At 47.3% G+C, this 25,513-nt stretch overlaps 1 long non-coding RNA gene across 1 annotated transcript; it reads right to left on the bottom strand.

The window, feature by feature from the left end:
• Positions 1-1,253: 1,253 nt before the first annotated feature.
• Positions 1,254-14,439, bottom strand: LOC137203252 (uncharacterized). Its single transcript, XR_010933017.1, has 4 exons — positions 14,165-14,439; positions 10,249-10,407; positions 9,540-9,761; positions 1,254-1,574 (listed from the first exon to the last, which is right to left on the bottom strand). It is a non-coding gene; the product is annotated as an uncharacterized lncRNA (long non-coding RNA).
• Positions 14,440-25,513: the final 11,074 nt, after the last annotated feature.

Here is a 25,513-nt window from a genome sequence, read left to right on the forward strand (position 1 = left end):
TGAGACAAGAAGCCCATCACCATGGCCTAGAAAGAGCTGGACCGTTAGGACTACAGTCCTCCAGTTGTACCAGTTGTCAATCCCTACCTTTGAAGTTGCCCAGGGACCACGGAGGTCCCATCAGGGGTGGGAAAGCCCAGACAGTGCCCCTAGCTAGCAGAGGTTTGCAGAGCTCCAAAGCTCAGCTCCCAACCTCAGGCCACTGGGGCCAGAGCTGCCTATCCTTGGTTGCTGGGACTTACCTAGGGGGCTTTTGCTTTCCATTTATCTTTGGCTTCCTTAGTATTTCTCCACATAAACTGGTAAACGGGATGCGTCTGCCGAATGTCAGCCATCTAAGTTGTTGGAACGTGTGTACCTTCCAAAGGGGGAGATCCCGGAATTCCTGAACCCTGGGTGCCCTTGGAGTTCATCTAGACCTAAGAGACTCCTTCAGAAAGCAGTTAAAGAACTAGACCCTCACTCACACATAACTGCCTATTCGTACAAAATTTTCTTTACATTTCACAAAATCCCGCACCACAGATCCATAGATCCCACATTAAGAACTTGATTCGAGCCCTTCGGCTTGTAGATTGGGCAGCCAAGGTCACACAGGCTATAGTGGCAGAACCAGGGAGCAGATTTCTCGCCGTGCCTCTTAATACCTGTATCCAGAGAGGTGCCATCCTGGCCAAAAGGTGGGGTCATCTGCATACAACCTCACCTATGCCTCCTACACCTGGGGAAATAGCTGGGCATCTCGCCAGCTGCCAGAGCCCTTCCTCACCACTAGGTGGCGCCTGTGCCATGTGTTAGACTGGAGTTACAGACAAACAACCTGGAAAATCAGAGGTGCTCCACCTACCTACCCCTCCTGATTACAGATGGGTAAACTGAGGCCAAGAGAAAGCAAAGGACTCCTCGAGTTATTCTGAGACATTATCTTCCTCCTTTATGATATACAGTCTTCCCCTTCCAGTCCCAAAAGGCATTTCGACTAGAATCAGTTTCCACGATGGAACCTTGGGTTTCATGCGGAACAGGATTGGGGGAACAAGGCTGTCCCCAGACCTCCAGACTAAGCGAGCAGGGCACAGGCCTCTGAGCCCCTCGCCTTGTGCTGCCACCAGACCAGCCCCATTGTACTGGGCTACTACATAAAATTTCATGTGAACAAAGGGTTCTGTGGCTAAAACAGTTTGCAAAACCCTGGTTTCGGTGGACGCTGAGGATGGCTACGGCCCGGGAATTCCACAACTTCACTCCAAGAATCTATGTGGCTTCAGACCTTTAATAGTTTCCAAACTGGCAAAGGCATGCGGCCCTCTGATAATCTGGAAAAATTCTGGGGAGGCACCCAGCCAGCCGGGGCAGAGCTGGGACTCAGAGCAGGCAGGTGTCCTGACCTGAGGCCAGTGCTGGGTCAACAGCATCCGCAATGCAGGTTACATGAGCACCTGCTACGCCCCAGGGCTTGTCACTGTGCTTGCTCAGCGACGTCATGTCTGTTCTTTAATCCGCTTCTCCCAAGGTCCAGCACTGTAAGAATTACCTCCCCGCGTTACAGATGAGGAAACTGAGGCTCAAATGATCTGTTTAAGAGAGAAAAATAAGGCACATATACTCAGGGATGGAATTGTTTTGGACTCCCAGTTTCTCCAGAGGAACTCGAGAAATGGAAGGCTTATACCTGTGGTCCAGTAACTGCCCTGCCCCGTGAGGATGCCTCCCCACCCCTCCGCACGTGCTCAGTTCTTCCTTCCCTCCCTCCCACCTGGCCATCCCCAGCCATACTCTTTTGTTTGCTTGTTTGTTTTTTGTTTGTTTGGTTTTTGGGCCGTGCTGCACAGCATGCAGGATTTTAGTTCCCGGACCAGGGATTGAACCCGTGTCCCCTGCAATGGAAGCACAAAGTCCTAACCACTGGACCGCCAGGGAAATCCCAGCCGTGCTCTTCTTGACATCAGTCAACCACTAACAGACATGGACTCCCGGAAGCTTGAGGCCTGAATCGGGCAGAAAGCTACCCAAGCCCCACACGCCTCCCCAACTCACCATGCCTGCAAGTTCACCACTAAGAGTGTCAGTACTTGGGGCTAAAGTCTCTGGAAAGGCACACGTTTTAATCTAAAGTCAGACATCAGTCAGATATTTGAATCCCAGAGTGAACGAGTATCCAATCTTTTCCAGAGAGCAAGGAGAGAAGAGAAAAACTATATGAAAGTTCCTGGAAAACCAGAGGGGGGCCTCCTGAAGGAGGAAGTGTGCAGGGTGCAGATGCTCTGAGCACCAAAAACTATCCCCATTGACTCAGAGGGGCGCCCTCACCCCCCAACGCTCACATTTTTAAGTGTCTGTTCAGGGCCAGGCCTGTGCTGGGTGCAGCTAGAAACACCTATAAGATGCAACTTTTGCCCTTGGGGAAGGGAGAAGCACATAAATACTAAACTAGGTGAGGGGCAATAATAGAGGGTCCTCCGTGGTCCTGTGGAAACCCAGAGCAGAGGGCATTTCCTCTCCTGGGGACTCAGGGAAGGCCTAGAGACTGGCATGGAATCAGGAAGGATAAGTTTAGGCACTTCCAGTTTTCGTGGGACCTGAAGATCATACAGGTGTGTGTGTGTGTGTGTGTTTCTGGCAGGGGGAAGTGGGAAGCCTCTTAAGTAGAAGAATACAAAACCAAATTTGAGTAAAAAATCTAACATTGATTTAGAACGAGAAAAGTAATCACAACAAATTGTGATTTTTTGAAGCTGGAAAATACTACCAACGTCACAAAAATCAGAACACAGTATTTTTATTAACAGAATGTCTGACATCTTTAAAATACTTCTGCCTGCATAATCTTTGACAGCCTCTGCATAGGACAATAAGTTGACGAGATCAATTTTTTTGGTAGGGAGAATATAGAGATAAATCAGTCTTTCCTCCAGCATGGTGGATAAGAAAAAAAGTTTTTTGTCGTTTGATAATGTCACAACTTATTATTTGCAAAGTCAAATAAAATTTTAGGATTGTTACCTATTTGGGAAAACTATCAAGGATAGCAGGGAAGTCCCTTAAATTCTCTTTATTATTTTATTTTATTTTTTTTAACATCTTTATTGGAGTATAATTGCTTTACAGTGTTGTGTTAGTTTCTGCTGTATAACAAAGTGAATCAGCTATATGCATACATATATCCCCATATCCCCTCCCTCTTGTGTCTCCCACCCCTCTAGGTGGTCACAAAGCACCGAGCTGATCTCCCTGTGCCATGCGGCTGCTTCCCAGTAGCTATCTATTTTACATTTGGTAGTGTATATATGTCCATGCCACTCTCTCACTTCGTCCCAGCTTACCCTTCCCCCTCCCCGTGGCCTCAAGTCCATTCTCTACGTCTGCATCTTTATTCCTTGTCCTGCTCCTAGGTTCATCAGAACCTTTTTTCTTTTTAGATTCCATATATATGTGTTAGCATATGGTATTTGTTTTTCTCTTCTGACTTACTTCACTCTGTATGACAGATTCTAGGTCCATCCACCTCATTACAAATAATTCAGTTTCATTTCTTTGTATGGCTGAGTAATATTCCATTGTATATATGTGCCACATAATCTTTATCCATTCATCTGGCGACGAATCTGTGTCCTGGCTATTGTAAATAGAGCTGCAGTGAACATTGTGGTACATGTCTCTTTTTGAATTATGGTTTTCTCAGTGTATATGCCCAGTAGTGGGATTGCTGGGTCATATGGTAGTTCTATTTGTAGTTTTTTAAGGAACCTCCATATTGTTCTCTATAGTGGCTGTACCAATTCACATTCCCACCAACAGTGCAAGAGGGTTCCCTTTTCTTCACGTCCTCTCCAGCATTTATTGTTTGTAGATTTTTTTGATGATGGCCATTCTGACCGGTGTGAGGTGATATCTCATTGTAGTTTTGATTTGCATTTCTCTAATGATTAGTGATGTTGAGCACCTTTTCATGTGTTTGTTGGCAGTCTGTATATCTTCTTTGGAGAAATGTCTTCTTAGGTCTTCTGCCCATTTTTGGATTGGGTTGTTTGTTTTTTTGATACTGAGCTGCATGAGCTGCTTGTATATTTTGGAGATTAATCCTTTGTCAGTTACTTTGTTTGCAAATATTTTCTCCCATTCTAAGGGTTGTCTTTTTGTCTCTTTCATGGTTTCCTTTGCTGTGCAAAAGCTTTTCAGTTTCATTAGGTCCCATAGGAGGTGGGTCAAAAAGGATCTTGCTGTGATTTACGTCAAAGAGTGTTCTGCCTATGTTTTCCTCTAAGAGTTTTATAGTGTCTTGGCCTTACCTTTAGGTCTTTAATCCATTTTGAGTTTATTTTTGTGTATGGTGTTAGGAAGTGTTCTAGCTTCATTCTTTTACATGTAGCTGTCCAGTTTTCCCAGCACCACTTATTGAAGAGGTTGTCTTTTCTCCATTCTATACTCTTGCCTCCTTTATCAAATATGAGGTGACCATATGTGTGTGGGTTTATCTCTGGGCTTTCTATCCTGTTCCATTGATCTATATTTCTGTTTTTGTGCCAGTACAGTACTGTAGTATAGTCTGCACTCTGGGAGCCTGATTCCTCCAGCTCCGTTTTTCGTTCTCAAGATTGCTTTGGTTATTCGGGGTCTTTTGTGTTTCCATACAAATTGTGAAATTTTTTGTTCTAGTTCTGTGAAAAATGCCAGTGGTAGTTTGATAGGCATTGCATTGAATCTGTAGATTGCTTTGGGTAGTAGAGTCATTTTCACAATGTTGATTCTTCCAATCCAAGAACATGGTATATCTCTCCATCTGTCTGTATCATCTTTAATTTCTTTCATCAGTGTCTTAGAGTTTTCCACAGGTCTTTTGTCTCCTTAGGTAGGTTTATTCCTAGGTACTTTATTCTTTTTGTTGCAATGATAAATGGGAGTGTTGCCTTAATTTCTCTTTCACATTTTTCATCATTAGTGTATAGGAATGCAAGAGATTTCTGTGCACTAATTTTGTATCCTGCTACTCTACCAAATTCATTGATTAGCTCTAGTAGTTTTCTGGTAGCATCTTTAGGATTCTCTATGTATAGTATCATGTCATCTGCAAACAGTGACAGTTTTACTTCTTCTTTTCCGATTTGGATTCCTTTTATTTCTTTTTCTTCTCTGATTGCTGTGGCTAAAACTTCCAAAACTATGTTGAATAATAGTGAGAGTGAGAGTGGGCAACGTTGTCTTGTTCCTTATCTTAGAGGATATGGTTTCAGGGTTTTTTTTGTTTTCTAAATTTATTTACTTATTTATTTATTTATTTATGGCTGTGTTGGGTCTTCATTGCTGCGTGTGGGCTTTCTCTAGTTGTGGCGAGTGGGGGCCACTCTTTCATTGCAGAGCACGGGCTTCTCATTGCAGTGGCTTCTCTTGTTGCAGAGCACAGGCTCTAGGCACATGGGCTTCAGTAGTTGTGGCTTGCGGGCTCTAGAGCGCAGGCTCAGTACTTGTGGCTCACGGGCCTAGTTGCTCCACGGCATGTGGGATCTTCCCGGACCAGGGCTCGAACACTTGTCTCCTGCATTGGCCGGTGGATTCTTAACCACTGCGCCACCAGGGAAGCCCAATAGTCTTTAAAGTCTATTTTGTCTGATATGAGAATTGCTACTCCAGCTTTCTTCTGATGTCCATTTGCATGGAATATCTTTTTCCATCCCCTCACTTTCAGTCTGTATGTGTCCCTAGGTCTGAAGTGGGTCTCCTATCAACAGCATATGATATGTATGGGCCTTAAATTCTCTTTAAATTGATGGCTCCCATTAACAACTTTGTTACCGATAGATTTTGGTAACAGCATATTGTAAGGTTCACATTATCTTTGTCAATGTCACTATTTATTCCAAATCAGAAAGAAATTTAAATCTTTTCCAAATATTTTCATAGGACTGCTCCTCTTCATTAATTGGATGATCAAAACATCCAAGAACTAATTCATGGCCTGTGCTGAAAATTCATCTCTTCATCTTAATGAATTATATGCTTTAATTCACTCCCCAGTGCCAGAATGATTTCTGTTCATTTTGTTGTTCATCTTTAAAGCTTTTGTTCCACATTCCATTTATTTTTATTTGAATATTCTCTCCGTTCTTTAATTAACTAATTGAATGATGTCAAAAGAAGGATACCTTCCTATATGTACAAATCAGGAGTCTGTGATTTCTCATTTGTTTTATGGAAACATTCCAAAATGTCTTTTCCAACTACAGTTAAAATGGTGTATTTGAGTTTTATTAAATTGTTAAATAAAACTTTTGTATCTTGTATCCGTGTTTGAGTTCCTCTTCCAAATCTTAAAAAATATGTTTAGATTCCTCAAAACATCCCGAGCCCACCTTGCAAGGACTGAAGCGTACCTTTGGGGGTTCAAACCAAGGAGAACTTGAGTTGGGGGTACATTTAGTTTGTGCTAGTAAGGTTCACTATCAATCTGACATAGAATTAAGTCACTGCAAGCTGCCTCCGTGTTGGGGGCCTTCCAGGAACATCCCCCTGGCAGCCGTGCCAGCGCTCTCGGTTTCCTGACCCCAGAGTACAGGGCCAGGGGATGCATCACAATGGGAATGTGTCAGGTGGCTCCTCCGATGCCATGAGGACTGGAAAATAACCGCTCTTTGACAGCAGAATTTGAGAAGTGTTCTGAATCCAACACCATCTCGAGTTATTTCTGCTCTCCCCCTCTTCAGGCATGGGAAGCGACCCCCACTTGGGCAGTGCTGCTCTCACGGGCAATGGCTCGGCCAACAGGAGGCAGAGAACCTGCTGGCGGCACGAAGCGACACCATGTTATGTGGGGAGGGTGCTTTATGGTCCAGCAGACCCTTCGCCACCTTTGGCTCTTGGATTCAGCCCTCACATCCCTGGGAGGCAGTCAGATGACTCATGTAAACTGGTTAACAAGGCCCAGATACCACGAGTCACCCTCCAGGGCCATAAGAGCTGGGCCCAGTGCCGTCTAGACGATCCTATCAGTTGTCATGGGACCCCTGCGTTGAGACAGTTTCAGAGGATCGGTACCACCCACCCTCAGGGGGCCCCCCTCAACTGTGGGGCCGCTGTCCTCCCCCCCCAACCCCCCAGTGCTCTCCACCTTCAGGCCACAGGGCCCTTTCAGAACATTGTGCAATCTCAGTCGACAAAAATAGCTTGACTTCTGGTTCTCTGCTAAACCCAAGAGGACGCCACCTACTAGAAACCACTGGGGTCACACGATGAGTAAGTTATCAGCATTAAAGAAAATGGACGGTGAGGGCTTCCCTGGTGGCGCAGTGGTTGAGAGTCCGCCTGCCGATGCAGGGGACACGGGTTCGCGCCCTGGTCAGGGAAGATCCCACATGCCGCGGAGCGGCTGGGCCCGTGAGCCATGGCCGCTGAGCCTGCGCGTCCGGAGCCTGTGCTCCGCAACGGGAGAGGCCACAACAGTGAGAGGCCCGCGTATCGCAAAAAAAAAAAAAAAAAAAAAGAAAAGAAAATGGATGGTGAAAAAGACTTCAATCATGTATACCTTGAGACCATTCGTCCCATGTATTCAAAATTATCTGAGGCTCAGGGGCACAGCAGCATAATTCATCTCTAGCGGGGTCCCCTTTGACATCTCCCAGCTCAAGAGACACCCCTTTCCAGGTGCTGGGCTGCGTAGGGGAAGGGGAGAGGGCTAGTGTGTCCTTTGGGAAGCACGTATCTTCAGCTTTGTGAGTCATGAAATCAGACGTGCTCAGCTCTCTGGGGACCTCATCCCAGAAGCTTCTATCCCCGCCCCATGAGAAAGTATAGGAAGAGCATTACTGACAACTAATTTCCTGATAATTGACGCTTAATTTCCCTGGGTGGGGGTGGGAGGAGGAGTCACCATGTGGTGGTCAGTCAGGAGGGGTGTCTCCAGGTTGGGGGTCTGGGGTGGGGAATTGATTGGGTCAGATCACAGGACAGGTAGAGTCCATGATGGCCTTGAAGGAGCCCGTGTGATCAGGGGCCCTGTGTGAAGTTCCAGTTGCCATGATTTTTAACCCATCTGAAGCAAGAGAATGTGGAATTCACCCCAGGTTGAGGCTTCTCAGATGGTAACGTGCACACACATCCCTTGGAATTTTGTGAAGCAGATTCCGATTCGGTAGGTCTGGGGCAGCCTGAGATTCTGCATTTCTCTCCAGCCCTTAACAGCATCATCTAACAGGTGATGCTGACACTGTTCTGGTCCAAAGAACACACCCTGGATCTCGAGCCTTGGTATCACCCTTAGCCCTCCTTCAGATTTCAGAAACGAAGACCCAACGCAGCAATACATAAATAAAGAAACAAACAAATAGATAAATAACATTACAAAATGGGGGTAATCACAGAGTTGTAGTAAAGAGTGAATGAGATATGTATAAAGCTGCAGTGAATAACAAGTACCCAACAAATGTTAGTTATCATAAATAGTATTATAATTTAGTATTAGAATCAGAAGCTATACTAAAATTCAATCTGCCATAAAACTGTTCTCCAGCTCCAGGAAGCTGTTTTGGACCCCAAGGTTCATTGCACTCCTGTATCCCTCTCCCCTTTGATATGGGTACTGTTATTATTATCCCCATTTTACAAATGAGACCACTGAGGCTCAGAGTGGTTGATGACTTGCCCCAAGGTCACACAGCTAGTAGATGATGGTACCAGAACTGAACTCAGGCAGGCTGGCCCCCAAGCCCATCCCTCTCTCACACTTATCACCTGTTGACTCTTCAGAAGCTCTGTCAACTGGGATTTGTTCTCCCCATTTTATAGGTGGAGAAACAGGCTCAGAGAAGTACAGCGAATTCCCCAAGATGGCACAGCAAGGGAGAGCAAGGGAGATGGGGCTCAGAATCAAGGCTGACTCCAAAGTCAGTGTTTTTCTACTCAAGGTGGGGCCTCAGACCCAGGCCGCTTTGCATCTTCAAAAGCTAGTGTAGGTTGTTTACAAAGAAATGGAGCCTTTTGGAGTGCAGCGCACAAAAGGAAATAAGGTTTGTGCCTTTGTCATCCAACCGTGGTTGCCATGGTCTCTGCGTGCTCTTAGCAATTAATTACCACTATTAATTTCCACCATTACCCGGCTTATTGGATTTCTTCTTTTATGTCTGTTGCTGGCTCTGTGGCCGGGCTATAGTTTAGAGAAAGGGCAGCTGACCCATTGCAGAGGTGAGTCCCAGCACAGTCACCTGCCTGCCCCACACAGTGCCAGAGGAAACAGCCCAAGGCCGGGCACTAGGACAGCTCAGAGAATTGAAATCTCCCAGTAGCCACGCCTGGGGTGGACTTGATGAAGATTTGCCGGATACAGCCAGCTATCGGTCACTTCCAAACAGTGCTTGTGGTGCAGTGTGGGAGAGCCCTGGGCAGGGAGTCAGAAGACCTTGGGCGTCTCCACTGCTGATGAGCTGAGATTGTGTTCTCAGCGCAAACTCCCTGCCATGTCAGCTTCTGCCCCCACCCTCTGCTGCCCGGCCTGGGGATCTGACATCTGCTTACACACAACTTTGGGGGAAGGAGTGGGCAGTGAGGCTCACCTTGACCCCAGCCTTGCACGGCCTCTGGGCTGGGGGTTGCCGTCTGGGCTCAGCGGCTTCACTCGGCGCTGCAGAACCCGGGAGGACGTGTGGCCTCCATGTCACCCCCACCTTCCTGCCAACGCCCTGGTGTGGCGGGATGAGCTGGTACCACAGGTGCTGGTGGAAGTGCATTCCTGGGACCAGAGCTGGGCCTGGCTGGTGGCATCCAATCCTGAACAGCTAAAGGGAGGAGCGTGAAGGAGCAGAGGCTGCCTGGAGTGAAGGGAAAACCGAAAGCCAAAGCCAGCCGCTGGGACAGGGGCTGGCGGCTTCCCCTGTCCCCAAGTCCGCCCTGTGGAGCCCTGTGGGCTCAGGGCCGGGGAGGGGCTCGGGGGAAAGGCATGTCAGGCCCATGGCAGCCCACAGCCGGAGACCAAAGAGGGAAAATGGGGGGCAGTGGAGATCGACCTTTGGCAAGGGAGCAGTGAACCCCTCCAAGGTGGTCCCAGGAGAGAGGGGTCACCTGCCAGCCCAGCACGGTGCCAGGGGAAGCAAAACCACGTCTGCCTAATTCCAGAAGAGGTGGTTCCTGTCCTCAGGAGCCCACGGGGCAGCCGGCTGGCAGAAGAGGGTGCGGCGCTAGGGGTCCAGAGCAGGGTGTAATCCCAGAGGATCCCAGAGGCAGAGTGAGGGACCCAAACTGAAACGGGGGATCCAAAAGTTGAACCTCAGGCCTGTGAGCTGGTCCACGTGGGGTCCCGGGCTCTGAGGTCAGTGTGATCCCAGGAACGACTCAAGTCTGGGGCACCCACAGCCAGGGCGGTGGGCTAAGGGGTGTCTGGTGCTGGGTTGGCTCAGAAATGCAGCAGGTCGGAGTGAAGAGGAGCTGGGGAGAGAGAAGGGTGGGCTGCCCCTTCCTTCCCCCCAGACACAATAGCCCTCCTACACAAGGAGAGAAGGGTCAGTAGCGATGGCCTGGAAAGAAACACCTCGGAACACAGTGGACGTGGGCACCTTCCATGGAGAGGCTCGGCTCTGGGGCCCAGAGAGGGCAAGGAACCCACCCAAGGTCACCCAGCAGGTAAGTGGCAGAGTTAGAGTCAGATCCCACAACACTTGGCCCCCTTCCCCGTAATAATCTGGGGTGGGGAGGGCTGCGCTTTCTCTCACACACAGGCAGCAGCGCTGATAAACGCTTACGTTTTAGCCTCACTGCCTTGCACAGAACATTTCCCTATCCTACTGCTCGTGATCTGTCTCCTGACCTTTATTATCAATATTCATTACCTGGAGCAGCCTCTAGCCTCGATCTCAGGTAATGGAGGCCTCTCTCAATTCTGTGAGGTATTTTGTATCCCTCTTTGGTAGATATGGAAACTGAGGCTCAGATAATTACGGTAACTTACTCAAGGTCCCAGAGCCAACAAGTAGCAGAGGCAAGCTTCAAACCCTCCACTGAGACTCCGCCAAAGCAAGTCAGCATATCTACATACCTTCTGCCACCGAGGAGAGACCTGTGACTGCCCTGCTCTGGTCCCGTCCTGGCAGTGCACACAACCAGAACGCAGACTTTCAGTCTCTGCTTTTAAAAATTGCTAACCTCGGTGTGAAAAGGCAAACACTCTGACGCCGACCTGCGTGAATGCTGAAAATCCTGGGGATCGGGGACAGGCGTGGCCCCTCTGCTCTGGAGGTCCCCCCAAAACAGAACACTGGCTAGACCTCCCTCAGGTCCAAGGGGAGATAATCCCCCGAAACAGGAAGCGTCACCTCCCACCAGTCCACTCCTCAAATTTTCTCTGGAGTGGGGACAGGGGTGGCCAGCCCAGGGGTCTGCACAGTTGAGGGTCTTTCCTCAGAAAGGCTGCGTGTATGGCAGGCACGTAAGGCTTCAGGAAGCCTGCGTTCAGTCTGGCCTTCGTGAGGAGGCAGGGTGGCCGAGAGTCACGCTCTGAACCTGCCTTGCTTGCATGTCCGAGGGCAAGAGAAAGACCTGCCTCAGAGAACTGAAACAGGTGTGAGTCAGATGCTGCACGAAAAGGCCCCGGGACAGAGGCTGCACTGCCTCATGTGTGAAATGAGAAGAGGCATGGGAAACAGCCTCAGGGCGAGGTTGCAGATGAGCCCAGTCGAAACCGTCAAAGATAATAGAGGTGTGCCTCCTCCTGAAAAGGGTTTTCAATATCTCTTCTTAAATTTTGAAAATTTATTTCCAATTCCAAAACAACCCTTTTTTTTTTTTTTTTTTTTTTTTTTTTTTTGCTGTACGCGGGCCTCTCACTGCTGTGGCCTCTCCCTTTGCGGAGCACAGGCTCCGGACGCGCAGGCCCAGCGGCCATGGCTCACAGGCCCAGCCACTCCGCGGTATGTGGGATCTTCCCGGACCGGGGTATGAACCCGTGTCCCCTGCATCGGCAGGCGGACTCTCAACCACTGCGCCACCAGGGAAGCCCCCCCTTTTTTTTTTTTAATTTTTAAACGTAAAGCATACAGAAGAACACTCACTCAAACGACGTTAGTAAACATCGTTGCTAACCCCGCCCCTTCCTTCTGTGTATGAAGCAGGAGGTGCTCCGTCCACCCCCACTCGCTGCCCCAGAGGTAACAACTCTTACACTCTGGGGGTTCTTTCCAGACCTTCTTCTGTGTTTAAATCAACATGTGTTGACATGTGCAGTAGATCAGTAATGGTCAGAGCATTCTAAGTACCTGCTGTCTCTTAGAATAACAACCAATACGCATGTTAAATAAAAAACAAATTCTAGGGATTCCTTGGTGGTGCAGTGGTTAAGAATCTGCCTGCCAATGCAGGGGACACGGGTTCGAGCCCTGGTCCAGGAAGATCCCAAGTGCCGCGGAGCAACTAAGCCCGTGCGCCACAACTACCGAGCCTGCGCTCTAGAGCCCACGAGCCACAACTACTGAGCCCGCGAGCCGCGACTACTAAGCCCGCACACCTAGAGCCCGTGCTCCGCAACAAGAGAAGCCACTGCAATGAGAAGCCTGCGCACCGCAGCCAAGAGTAGCCCCCGCTCACTGCAACTAAAGAAAGCCTGCGCACAGCAACGAAGCCTAAATAAATAAATAATTTTTTTAAAAACGTCTAAAGTTTTAGAATATAAATGTAGAGAAAGAGTTGCCTATCAGTGGGTTGACTCTGTCCAGCTTCCTCCTCCTCTGCGCCCCGGGGCAGTGGGCAGCCGGGACCTGCCGGGAGGGGCTGTGACTCAGTCTGACCACTGACCCAGGTGGGCGGGGGAAGGCTCTCCGGAAATGTCAGGAGTGCATCAGGGGAACGTGGCTCATCTATGTGGCATCTGCACCTGCCTCTGGGGAGCTCCAAGAAGTGCTCTGAACTGAGCTGACAGGTCCATTAGTTACCGGCTCTGGCCGCATCTTATGGGGCTGGCAACCCAGCCCACAGCCAGCAGGAAGACACACCCAGATCTGTAAGGATCCTGCAGGGTGAAACAGGCTACTGTACCTATGCTGACGATCACAATAAATACCAATCGCTGAGGACTGACACCAGGCCAGGCATTTTGGGGCAGGATTTCTTTTAACCCCACAAGCTCCCTGTTAGACACCTATGATTGAGCCCATTTACAGCTAGGAAAATTGAGGCTCAGAGGAGTGAAGGCACCAGCCTAAGGTCACATGAATAGGGAGAGAGCCCACTTTCCCATCACACTCTGTGGTCGGAAGGCACAGCGTGCTGTCTTTTCACATCACCCCATAAGGAAGATACTTTTCTCCCCCACTTGACAGATGAGAAAACTGAGGCCAAGAGAGGTCAAAACCCACACCCTCCCATCCCGAAAAGCCCTATTCCTCCTTCCTGAACCCCAGAGTGGGGATGGTGCTGGGGAAGTTCAGAGATGGGCAGGTTGCATAACATCCCTCGTTCTCCGCCAAAAGCTACAAACACCCACTTTCCCCATTCACGAATCTGGGCAATGAGTGGTGGGAGCTAGGAAGGATATTTTAAAAAGTTGTCTTCAGTCAGGGAATCTCACAGGATAATTATATAGTGAGGACACCAAATTAGCAGAGACAGGGGACCACCAGCTGCGGCAACCACGCACCACTGCCTACGTCCCCACATTCGTAGCCAGCTCCCGGCTGGGCCAGGCAACTCTCCCTCTAGATCCTAAGTACACACAGGACACGCAGAGACCGCTGACCACGAAACTGAGGCCCCAGAGGAGGAGTTCCATCTAGAGGTCACACAAGGACAGGCACAGGACCAAGGGTGGGACCCCCAACCCCAGGCCTCCAGACCCATCCAGCCTCTCTGAAGCCAAGAGCCAGAAATAGACTCTGCTTGGGCTTCAACAGTCCAAAATAAATGTGTGTACAGCTCTTTGAGTTGTTACCATGGTTATAGATAACAAGGGCCAAGGCAAAGCACAGCAAATTAGTTAATGATGAGAGAGAAACTTCCAACAGTGGCACATTCTGCACAGATTGCTTTCCTATTTCGGTGGCGAGCCGGACCCCGGTGGCAGGGCAAGTGTTGGGAGTGAGCGGGAGAGTAATTATGGTGGGGGTGAGAGCAGGCCTAGCGAGTTATTCCCCGCTGTCCCCACCCCTCCCAGCTCCCTCCATCACCCAAACAGCATGTGAAAAACCGGAAGGCTCACATGATCTCTTTCAGCCCTGCTTCCCAGGCCAGCCGGAAAGGTGGTGGCTGTGTTCTCTCCAGGACCCACAGGGTGGCAGCAGCTGGCCCTTGGCAGGGTGGGTGGTCAGGTCTGAGTAAGATGTAGGAAAGGTTAAAGACTTAAGCCTCCCGGGAGGCCTGGGTTGATCACTGGGGGAATTTTCTCTGTGTCCTCAAGGTCCTGAATCACCTGCTTCCTGTCATTATTGTGGCAGTTGTCTGGAAAACCAGCTGCAGTGATTCCCCTCCTGCTACCCAGGCCTCTTTGCAACTGATTTTGCAGCTCCTCCCACTAGGAGGAGGAGTCCCTCTTCCCTCCCCTTGAATCTGGACTGTCCTATTGACTGGTTTTGACCAATGGAATGTGTTGCTGGTTCGTGAGTACTAAAGTCCTTTGTCTCTGACCCAGGAGTCTCGTGTCTTCTGCAGGCATTCCCTGAAATGATAACAGGTTAACTTATTAGCATGTGCATAGGGTCAAATCAAATCCTGCCTCAGGGCCACTGACAGCCTCCATTCCTTCAGGCTGGAACACTTTTCCCTCAGCCGTCACTTGGCTTTTACGCTCTAACTTCCTCCAAACCTGTGTGACTCCTGGTCTTCTAAGAAGCAAATGCTGAGATGGAATCATGCGAGGTTTTTATTGAGGGAAATGCCTTTATGATGGGAAATAAGGATGGAGCAGGGAAAGACTGGGGTTGTGGCCTGATGGTGACACAAGTCTGACCCCAAGGGAAGGACAGGAGAGAAGAAAGAAGGCAGAATGGAAGGGTCCTAGAATTTGGCATAGTCTCAGGAAGTTTCAGCAAAATCCCCGAGCCAAGGTTTGCTGACCGTGGGTCCCTGTCTCCCAGGAGAGGGCAGTCATTGGCAGGAAGCAGCTGTGGGAGACGTAACCTTCACACCAATGCAGCAGCGGATTTCAAAGCTTAGTTAACTGTGGCCCTCAGTCAGGGATGCTCTCTGTAGTAGAAAGCCTGCAAGAGTCATTCTATAGCCGTTAAACCTGTTCCAATGCCCCTTTCCAACAGGCCTTCCTTGATCATTCCATAAAAAGAGCAAATCTCCCTCTACCATCCCTGTCCTTCCCCCCCACCTTATGCTTTTCTGATTGCACTTGTCACCCACCCGCCCATCACATAATTACTTGCTTACTTATTAACTTTCCCATCTCTTGCCACTAATAAGGTAAGCTTTATGGCACGGGAATTTTTGTCTGTTTTTTGCACTACTCTATCCCTAGGACATTGAATAGAGTCCGGCACTCAAAAAAAATTATTGAATGAATGAATGAAAAAAATAAATGTTTCCTTTTAGGTATTGAAGGGTCACTTTCAATTTGTGTAACCCCACATTACGGACTGAATGTTTGTATCTTCCCAAAATTCACCTGTGGTAGCTCTAAAGCCAAATGTAATAGTATTTGGAGCTGTGGTCGCAGGGTTAGATGAGGTCATGAGGGTAGAACCCTCGTGGTGGGACTAGTGTCCTAAGAAGGAAATATACCAGAGAGCTCGCTCCTTCTCTCTTCACACACACCGAGGAACGGCCGTGTGTGCACACTGCGAGGAGGTGGTCATCTGCAAACCAGAAATAAGAGTCCTCACGAGAAACTGAATCAGCCAGCACCTTGATCTTGGACTTCCCCGTCTCCAGAGAAATAAATGTTTATTTTTTTTTATTTTAAAGCCACCCAGTCTGTGGTATTTTGTTACGGCAGCCTGAGATGACTAAGCCATTCCCAAGTCCAATGTTAGGTCACAGGGTGGAGCCGCGGTAAATTTTTCAGACCGCTCTGAATAATGTTCTGAAACAAACATACTTTATTCTCCATAACTCTGTGTGTCAACAGGAAGTGGGGTTGCCTTTCTGGTGGCTGCTGCGAGTTGACGAGGAGACGCGAAACTGCATTTGTGGCTGGTCGTGGCAGGTATATATGAGGAAGGGAATGGGGAAAATATTTTTTGGTCAAATATCCCATCCACGTAACTTTCCTCTCAGAAAATTCCTGGGTCATCCTGGACACTTTCACACGACAGTGCCCCGGAAGACATGAGGATAGAGGGAAGTAGGCTGGCTCTGTGGTCTAATCAGCCCCTGAGCTCTGGGGCAGTTTTCCCTACTTAGTTGCTACGGCAACAGAATCCAGCTACAGGTGCCCCCCTGTCACCAACACTAGGGCTAGATTTCCACTGCATCTGAACACGCCTGTCAGAGTGGGCAAGGCGGAAACAAACATGGAAAGGCTTTGTGTGGTCTCAGGAAATTCCGGGTGGCGGTTGGGAAGCAAGTCCAGGCTGCAGATCTGTGGACTTTCCCTGCTGGATGCCCAGATCCCTGGGTGTGTGCACAAAACCGCAATGCTGCCCTCTCCTGGCGGCAGGCACTGCTGTGCGCGCTAGAGGGACCGCGACTCCCCTACTGGCAAGCACTGGTGGGCGCAAAATGCAGGCGAGACACTTCCTGCAGACCCCGCCCACCACTGCCACCACCACCCCTGCTTCCAGCAGAAACTCGCCACTTGCCGCAGACCTAAGGCCCATCTCCCGGATCTGTTACTTGTTCCCACGTCCACCTCCAAACCAAGGGCGGGAGTCAGGGCTCTGTCCTGCTCCCGGGTCTGCTGGCCCGTGTGACACCTCCCACGACCCACTCTGGCCCCAGCAACCTGACGTCGCCAAGGAGCCAAAGGGCATGTCGGGATGTGTCACTCCCAGCTTGCCGAGTGCGGGATCCAGGCTCTGTGGTCACTCACCGCTGAGGCCCTTGGTGAGCTCTTCTCTCCTCCTCCCTTCCCACAGGAAGAGCCAGCCAGCCCCCTCCTTGCCCCCCAGCCACTGTCCTGGGCCAGGCCTCTTTCTGCTCCCCACCTGGACTCCTGCAGAGACTCCTAACCCATCCCCCCTGCTACCACTTTTCCCTGCCTGCTGGGCCCTGAAGCAGCTTGCCCTCAGGGTTTCCCAACATCCTTCATGAACATGACTTCCAGCTCCTGGTCCCACACTCTCTCCAGCAAGGCCCCCAGCAAACGGATCTTTGGAGAACAAGGTGCCCCCAGTGCCAGGGGTAGCCACGTGGCAGCTCTGCCCCAGCCAGGCCACCTGTTATATCAATAGATGTCATCGTGGTATTTTTTTTAGCAGTGAGACCACTTATGGCTACAAGTCACAGAAATCCAATACAGAACATTCCACACGTTCACTCTCTCATGGAAGAAGCCCAGAGGCAGGGAAATTGAACTTGATTCGTTCAGCAGTTCAACATTATCATGCACCCAGATTCTTTCCCTTTTTCTTTTCTGCCATCAACAGCTTGAGGTGGCTTTTCTCTCTCCCATCCTGGTCTCAAAATGTCTGTCACAGCTCCAGGCATCACATGCAGACCAGCAGCAGAACAGCACTTCTTATCGCTCACCTTTCAGAGCAAGAAAATCTTTCCCAGAATTCCCCTGGTAGTCTTCTTGTCACATCTCATTAGCCAGAATTGTGTCCCAGGCCCATTCCTAAGCCAATCACCGATGACAAGGGGTATGGAATTACCATCACCACGATTGGCTTAAAATAGTAAAGAGTCACGCCCCTGGGGTATAACCTGGCCCTGTCCACCTGCTACTGCACTAAACTGAGGTCTGTAAGCAGGGGAAAAGGGGGCGGCTGCTGGGAATGCAATCGCATGGTCTCCCTCCATATTCATATTGAACTGGTTCCAAGCAGGTGTGGCCAGTGCCCTTCCACAGACAAGCCAGGGCCCAGGTTCTTCCCATCTATCTGGGGGAAGAAAAGGACCAGTGACAAGCAGACACTGAGAACAACCATTTTGAGCCAAGAAATGATGAATGCAGAACGATGGCAGTGATGGTTAAAGTAGAAAAGAGAAGACACATGCAAGAGAAATTTTAGAAATTTTAGAATTTAGAATTTAGAAATTTTAGAAATTAGAATCAAAGAGTCTTGGCAACTCCTTGGATGTCGACGAGGTGGGGAAAAGGGAGTGAAAGATGACTTGGAATTTTCCAGCCAGGATACTTTTGAGGATGGTGGAGCCGTTGGTGTTGATCCGGCTGGACATATTTTTCCTGGATAACTAAGGAGGGCGATGTGCCTGTATAACGGACTTGACAGCTTTGAGGGCCTTTTCATGCTCATCCGTCTCACTTGCTCTGCACAGCCACCCAGCAAGGCAGGCAAGGTGGGACAGGTGATGACGTTCCCATTTTACAGGTAAAGATGCTGACACTTGTTGGCAACATGGGCCTCAGGTCCTCAGTGTGAGGGAGCCTGGAACTGGGGCAAAATCTGGGCACCTGTACGGGGGAGTCAGGCTAATCTTGGCTGGGATCTCTGGATTGCTGCGTACCGTCTTTGCCCAGACTGCACCCGCCTCCATGTTCTGGCTTTAAAAGTTGAAATTTCTCTTTTCTCTGTCATTCATACCAGAGGTCCTTTTGTTGGTCAATTTCAAAGAAACTGACTTCCTTGTGCCATATTAACCTGACATTTCTGAAGCATAGTAATGGGGAATTTTTGTTATTATCTCAGAATGGGAAAGGACTTTCTAAGTATAACAAACTCAGAAGCTGGGAAGGAGGCGGGGAGGGAGAAAGGGGAAAGCAAGGGAGGGAAAGTCTAATAACTTGGTAGTAAAAGTAACATTGCAAACACTACCATAAACAAAATCAAAATGCAATCTAGGAAAAATACAGTATTTGCAACACGTATTACAGACAAAGGGCTAATTATCCCAATGGATAAAGAGCTCTACAAATCAGTCTGGGATAAAAAAGACCAGCAAACAAATAAGAAAGTGGACAAAGGATATAAACAGATTTCAGAAAACACAAATGTTTCTTGAACCTATGAAAATATACTTAACCTCAAATTAAATGCACATGATAAACCATTTTTTTGCCAAGAAGCAAAATGATTGATACTGTCTTGGTGAGGGTAAGAGAAACAGGAGTTCTCCTAAATTGTTGACAGAAGAATGAATCGTAATGAATTCTGGAAGAGAGGCGATATCCATCACTAGTATAAAGATATACACCCTTTCAGCCTAAAATTCCACTTCTAGGACGTTCTCCCTCAGAAATACTTACACACGTGCCAAATTACAAAAGTACAAAGTCATGTTGTTGTTTGTAAGAACAAAAGATGGAACACTTCCTAGAAGTCCATCAATTGGAGACTGTTTTTTCTTTTTTTCTTTTTTCTTAATTGGAGTAGAGTTGATTTACAATGTTGTGTTAGTTTCAGGTGTACAGCAAAGTGAATCAGTTATACATATACATATATATACTCTTTTTAAGATTCTTTTCCCAAATAGGCCGTTACAGGGTATTGAGTAGACTTTCCTGTGCTATACAGTAGATCCTGATTACTTATGTATTTTATATATAGTAGTGTGTATATGTCAATCCCAATCTCCCAATTTATCCCTCCCCCTCCTTCCCCCCCAGTAACCATAAGTTTGTTTTCTACATCTGTGACTCTATTTCTGTTTTGTAAAGACGTTATTAAATGATGATACATCCATCTAAAAAAGAAAGAGCTTTGACTGTGCTGATACAGAATAATCTCCCGGACACACTAACTGAAGAACAAGGTGCAAAACAGTATATACGGTAGAATCCAGCCATGCAGAATAAGAAGACATATGTAGTGGATTTGCACATAGATATGTACAACTTCCCTTGAAGGATAAACAAGAAACTGGTAACACAGGTTGTCCCTGGGGAAGGAAACAGAGTGATTGGGAACAGGGAAGCAAGAGAAGACTTTTTAAAAGAGTTTATAGTAAAAAGTGAGTTGCCCCCACTGCCCGTGGTACAGTGGGCTGTGAGGGTGCTACTCCATTTCTCCCCCTCCCTCGGCCTGGACTGTCCGGATGCCCAGGACTCCACTGCTGACTCGCCCAGGGCTGCCAGGTGGGCAGAACAGTGCCTTAAAGACCCTCCTCTGAAAGGCTGCTGTTCTTTTGGGGCAGGGATATGGGGCGGGGGGATAAAATCCTTCACGGAGCTCAGTTTCCAAGGCCTGCCAGGTGCCACTCCCCGCCCCCATAGCCCCATCACTGCCCTGACCCTGCAGTCCCCTTAACGCCCCCAACCCAGGGCCTGAGCTGAGCCCTATGTAGGGTGGGGCCTCCACCCTGTTCCATCTCAATGCTCCGGCTGCGGGGAGGTCCAGAGGCTGGGCAAGGTTGACTCCTTCCCCACCATCCAGCCCAAAAGCTTCTCCTCCAAGGGTGAGTGCTGCAGGTGTGCACAGCTCTCGACTAGCAGACTGTAAACAGCCTCCCCGAGTCCTTGATCATCTCCCTTCATCCTCACAAAAACCCTGTGAGGTAGGTACTATGTTGAACCCATTTTGCAGACTGCAGAGGTTAATTAACTTGCCCGACATTATACAGGTGGGTCAGCACAATACCAGAACCCCGCTCTGAAGGGCCGCACTCCACACCACATATATCTGTGCACAGGGACTTCCCCTGAACCCCAGATGCTGGAGCTGGAGCTGGAACTCTGCCCAGCTGTTTCTACCGCTGACTCCCCACAGCCTGCAAGCTAGAGCCTGGGTTAGGATGAGGCTCAACAGCCACGATGTCACAGTGACCCTTGCTGGCCATGCGAGCCTGGGCGTGGACCACAGTTACCACATCCGTGAAATGGGTTAGTCTTGCTAGAGGTCAAGGAACTGGTCTACGTGGCATCCTTGTCCCCTAATCCTCTAGATCTTTGTTTCAAAACAAACAAGCAAAGAAGAGGCAGCCACAGAGAAGGCCTTTTAAGAATTGAGGTATGACCCAGTCTACAGGGTCGGTGCTCCCTTTATGGGGTGCCTGGCGCTTGCCTTTCCAGGCACTGTCCTTTGGACAAGGTCAGTTGTGAGTTTGTGCCTACACCAGGAATACCTAGGAAAGCCCTTCGGAAGGCTGCAATGCTAGAGATGAATAGAAGCCATTAGAACTGCAAGGGAAGGTGTGTGCCCAGGACCTGCCTCGTCCCCTGGGAGAAGAAAGGATGAAAATGCCATGATTCGTAGCCTCCCCATGTGCTGGGCCGAGCACCAAGGGCTTCACATGCACCGTGTCATTTTACCCAATAATGGAATAATGCACAGTCACTAAAAATGAGACACATGTGTGAACCTGGAGAGATTGTGTATTTCTTTACTGATTTGCATTTTCTAATTTTTTACGATATACAGCAAAAAAGTACTATAGAAACTTAAAAGTGGAAAATACATGATTGTCAAGGAAGCTAGATTTCTCTCGGTGGGAAGGGGCGACTATGCTCTGAATTCAGGGCTCAACCGAGCATAAAATGAAGAACCCTAAATTAATGCAAAGTTAGGCAGTTACTGCACCTGCTGTGTCACACAGGGACTGTGATTGCCCCTGTTGCCACGTGTTTGATTTCAACTTTGATTAACAGAAAACAGGCTTGGCTGGAGGCACAGAGACCAGTCCGGAGGCTACTGCAATGGGAAAAGAGTAAACGCGCTATTAGACCCTGTTGCCATAGCGACAGCACAGCAAAGCTATTTTGTGGTTAACTCCTGAGAGAAAAGGCAGGGCAAAAATTAATGTGAAGTTATAGTACAATTTGGACTGTGGGCATTTAACCTCTTTCCCCCTACTCCTATGAGTACAGTCAGCATGTCCCCAGCAGCTGTAGCTACGCCCTCTCTCTTCTAGTCCAGAAACCATATCTGTACGAGCGACAATGCAGTATTTGGGGATGATCCCTAGAACAGCGCTTTCAAACCATACTAAGAATGCCCTGGGGACTTTGTTAAAATGCCGAGTCTGACACAAAGGCAGGTCTGGGATGAGGTCCAAGATGCTGCATTTCTAACAGGCTCCCAGATGATGCTAATGCTTTTGGTCCACGGCCCACACTTTGAGTGGCAAAACCCTAGTTGAGAGGGTTAAATCTTTATAAAGGAAGAAACCAGAACATGCATGTCTTATTACCTCCGGGTCTAGCATGGTACCTGGTACAGAAGCATGGAGGAGAAGGATCAGAAGCTCAATACATGCTATATGAATGGACAGGTGGATGAATAGATGAATATTGGATTCATTCACAGGTTGATACTGGCCATCTCAATTGAAAAGTTAACACATACCCATGGCAAAACATCAAACGTTATGAAAGAGCAAATCTTCCTCCATGGCGGAGCTTCTGGTCACCTGTTAATAGGGTTTTACTTATTTTATTTTATCCTTCCAGAAGTTACTGTTAATATATCGTTTCTTTTCTTGGCACAAATGGGAGCACACTACGGGCGTCGCTCAATCTCTCATGGGTTTTTTCTCTTAAAGTATATATTGGAGATTGTTCAAGATCTGTACCCACAGGTCTACTTTATTCTTTTCAACAGCCATATAGTATTCTATTCCAAATATATTTCATCACTGCCCCTTTGCTGGAAACTCCTGACCTTACAAATCTTTTGGCATCTCACACCATGCTAAAATAAACACCCTTGTATATATGCATTTGTGCATATGTGTATGTGAAAGTTATATGTTGGATAAATTCCTAGATGTGGAATAGTTGGGTCAAAGGGTGTGTATATTTTTATGATGCTAGATAAGGTTTAATTGCCTACAAAAAAGTTGCACCAATTTTACACTGTCACCAATATTGTATTAGAATGTCTAATTCCCTGCACTTTTAAATACGATCCATGTTTTAACCTTATCAACCTGATAAATGAAAAAAGTCCTTGTTTTCATTCGATTTCATTAAATATGAATGTGATTGTGCATATATTCATGTTTCTATGCCATTATATTAACTAGTAAAGTGTTATTTTATTTAAGAAAGTTACCAATTTTTGTATATTGAGTTGGGAACCAGCAGCCTTACTGAATTCTCATACTGTTTCTAGTAGTTTTTTTCAGTTGATTCCTTGGGTTTTCCAGTTACATAACCGTAGCATTTGGAAATAATATCAATGTTGTCTCTTCCTTTACAATTTTTAAAATCATCTTTATTAGAGTATAATTGTTTTACAATGGTGTGTTAGCTTCTGCTGTATAACAAAGTGAATCAGTTATATGTATACATATGTTCCCATATCTCTTCCCTCTTGTATCTGCCTCCCACCCTCCCTATCCCACCCCTCTAGGTGGTCACAAAGCACTGAGCTGATCTCCCTGTGCTATGTGGCTGCTTCCCACTGGCTATCTATTTTACATTTGGTTGTGTGTATATGTCCATGCCACTCTCTCACTTCGTCCCAGTTTATCCTTCCCCCTCCCCTACAATTTTTATACTCATTTCTTTTCTTAATGGTTCATACTCTGGAAAAACTATCAGATAACATTGGTGACCGTGGACATCCTTATCTTGTTCCTGACTTTAATCATGTTAATGGGTTTCCATCAGGGACTTCCCTGGTGGTCCAGTGGTTAGGATTCGGTACTCTCACTGCCAGGACCTGGGTTCGATCCCTGCTTGGGGAACTAAGATCCCGCATGCTGTTCAGTGTGGCCAAATTAATAAAACAAAACAACAAAAAAAATGGGTTTCCTTCATTAAGAATAATACTGACTTTGGCGTGAGATATATATTTGTTTTATTGAGGAAATACCTGTATTGTTAAGAGTTTTCCCAGTTCCCATTTCATAAATCTGTTTTAAAAATCAAAAATGATAATAAATGAAGTACAAGAAAACACTGCCTACTATTGAATTATCTTTAACTTCTGGAGTGAGCCCCTCTTGGTTATGGTTCTTTTTCTTTTTTTAAAGATTTTTTTGATGTGGACCTTTTTTCTTTTAAAGTCTTTATTGAATTTGTTACAGTACTGCTTCTGTTTTATGTTTTGGTTTTTTGACTGCCAGGCATGAGGGATCTTAACTCCCCGACCAGGGATCGAACCCACACCCCCTGCATTGGAAAGTGAAGTCTTAACCATTGGACCGCCAGGGAAGTCCCCTTTCTTTAAATTGTTTCCATTTGCTATTATTTGATTAGGATTTTGTATTGCTCTTCATATGTGAAGTTCATCTCTATTGTTCTTTTTTATGCTTCTTTGGATTTGAAATCTATATCATGCTGGCTTAAAGCAAAAGCTGTAACGCTTCTTTTGAAGTCCTCAAACTCTGTATGAAAAACACTTGCAAAGTCATAAATGCCCAGCAATGGGGGGGGGGGTGATTAAATTTCTTTGACTAGAATGCTATGAGGCTGTTTAACTGTCTCAGCTGGGCAGACAGGGGAGGGGGCAGCTCTTTGGCAAATTTCTCACTTCACTCCTTGACAATCCATTGGTTGGCTTCAGTTCTATCTATAATACAACCAATTTTGGAAAGTTACGCTGTCCAAGAGAATAATCCAGTTTTTTCATATTTGTTTACATAAAGATAAGTAAAGCATTTTCTTAAAACTTATTTAATTTCCTCCGTATCTATGATTATTTTTCCATTCTTATTTCCAAATTTATATATTTGTGCTTTCTCTTCCTTCTTGTCTTGTGTAGGTTGGCTAGTGATTTACCAATTTCATTATGTGTATATTTTTATTTCAATTTATCTAGCTCTTGGATTTATGTTCTGGTGTCCTATTTTCTGAGCCAGTAATTGGTTTTCATTTTTATAAATCTTTCATTTCTTTTCCTTACATTTGTTTTTTCATTATTTTTCCAACTTCTTGGGTTGTCATAACCAATTCTCACCCCTTCATGTTTAGGAATGTAGGACTCCGAGAAGAGCTTTAGCTGTGTCCTCAAGATCTATGCTGTCCAATACAGTACCTACTAGCTATTTAACTTTTAATTTATTAAACTGAAATAAAACGAAAACTTCAGTTCCCCAGGGCATTAGGCACATTTTAATGATTCAATAGCCTCACGGGGCTAGCGGCTCCTGTATCAGACATCCCAGATGCAGAACGGTTCCTTCTATGGGACACCAAGGCTACAGAATATAACATATAGTTGTACAGGTTCAAACGCCTCCAGTTACAAGTGACATAAACCCAACTCAAACTCACTGAAAGCCCTAACGAGAAACATGCGCTCAGTACCTGCGAAGCCCTGAAGTACAGCTGGCTTCAACACAGCTGGATTTACTGCTTCATTTCTCTCCATCTTCTGGCTCTCTGTCCTGGCTTCCTCAAATCGTATCATCAGGGTTCTTTTGCCCTCTCCCTCTCCCCGTTCTTTCTCTCTGCTTGGCTTTTCTCTGCTTATCTTAGCCATGCAGTACAGCATAACAATGTAGCGTACAAGCTACAAAGTCAGACTTTCTGAATACGAACCCTTGTTCCATCATGAATGTAAGTGATACGTTACTTAACCCCTCTTTGTCTCAACGT

Source organism: Pseudorca crassidens, chromosome 1 (genome assembly GCF_039906515.1).
Source record: "Pseudorca crassidens isolate mPseCra1 chromosome 1, mPseCra1.hap1, whole genome shotgun sequence".
In the NCBI taxonomy this organism is placed as follows: domain Eukaryota; kingdom Metazoa; phylum Chordata; class Mammalia; order Artiodactyla; family Delphinidae; genus Pseudorca; species Pseudorca crassidens.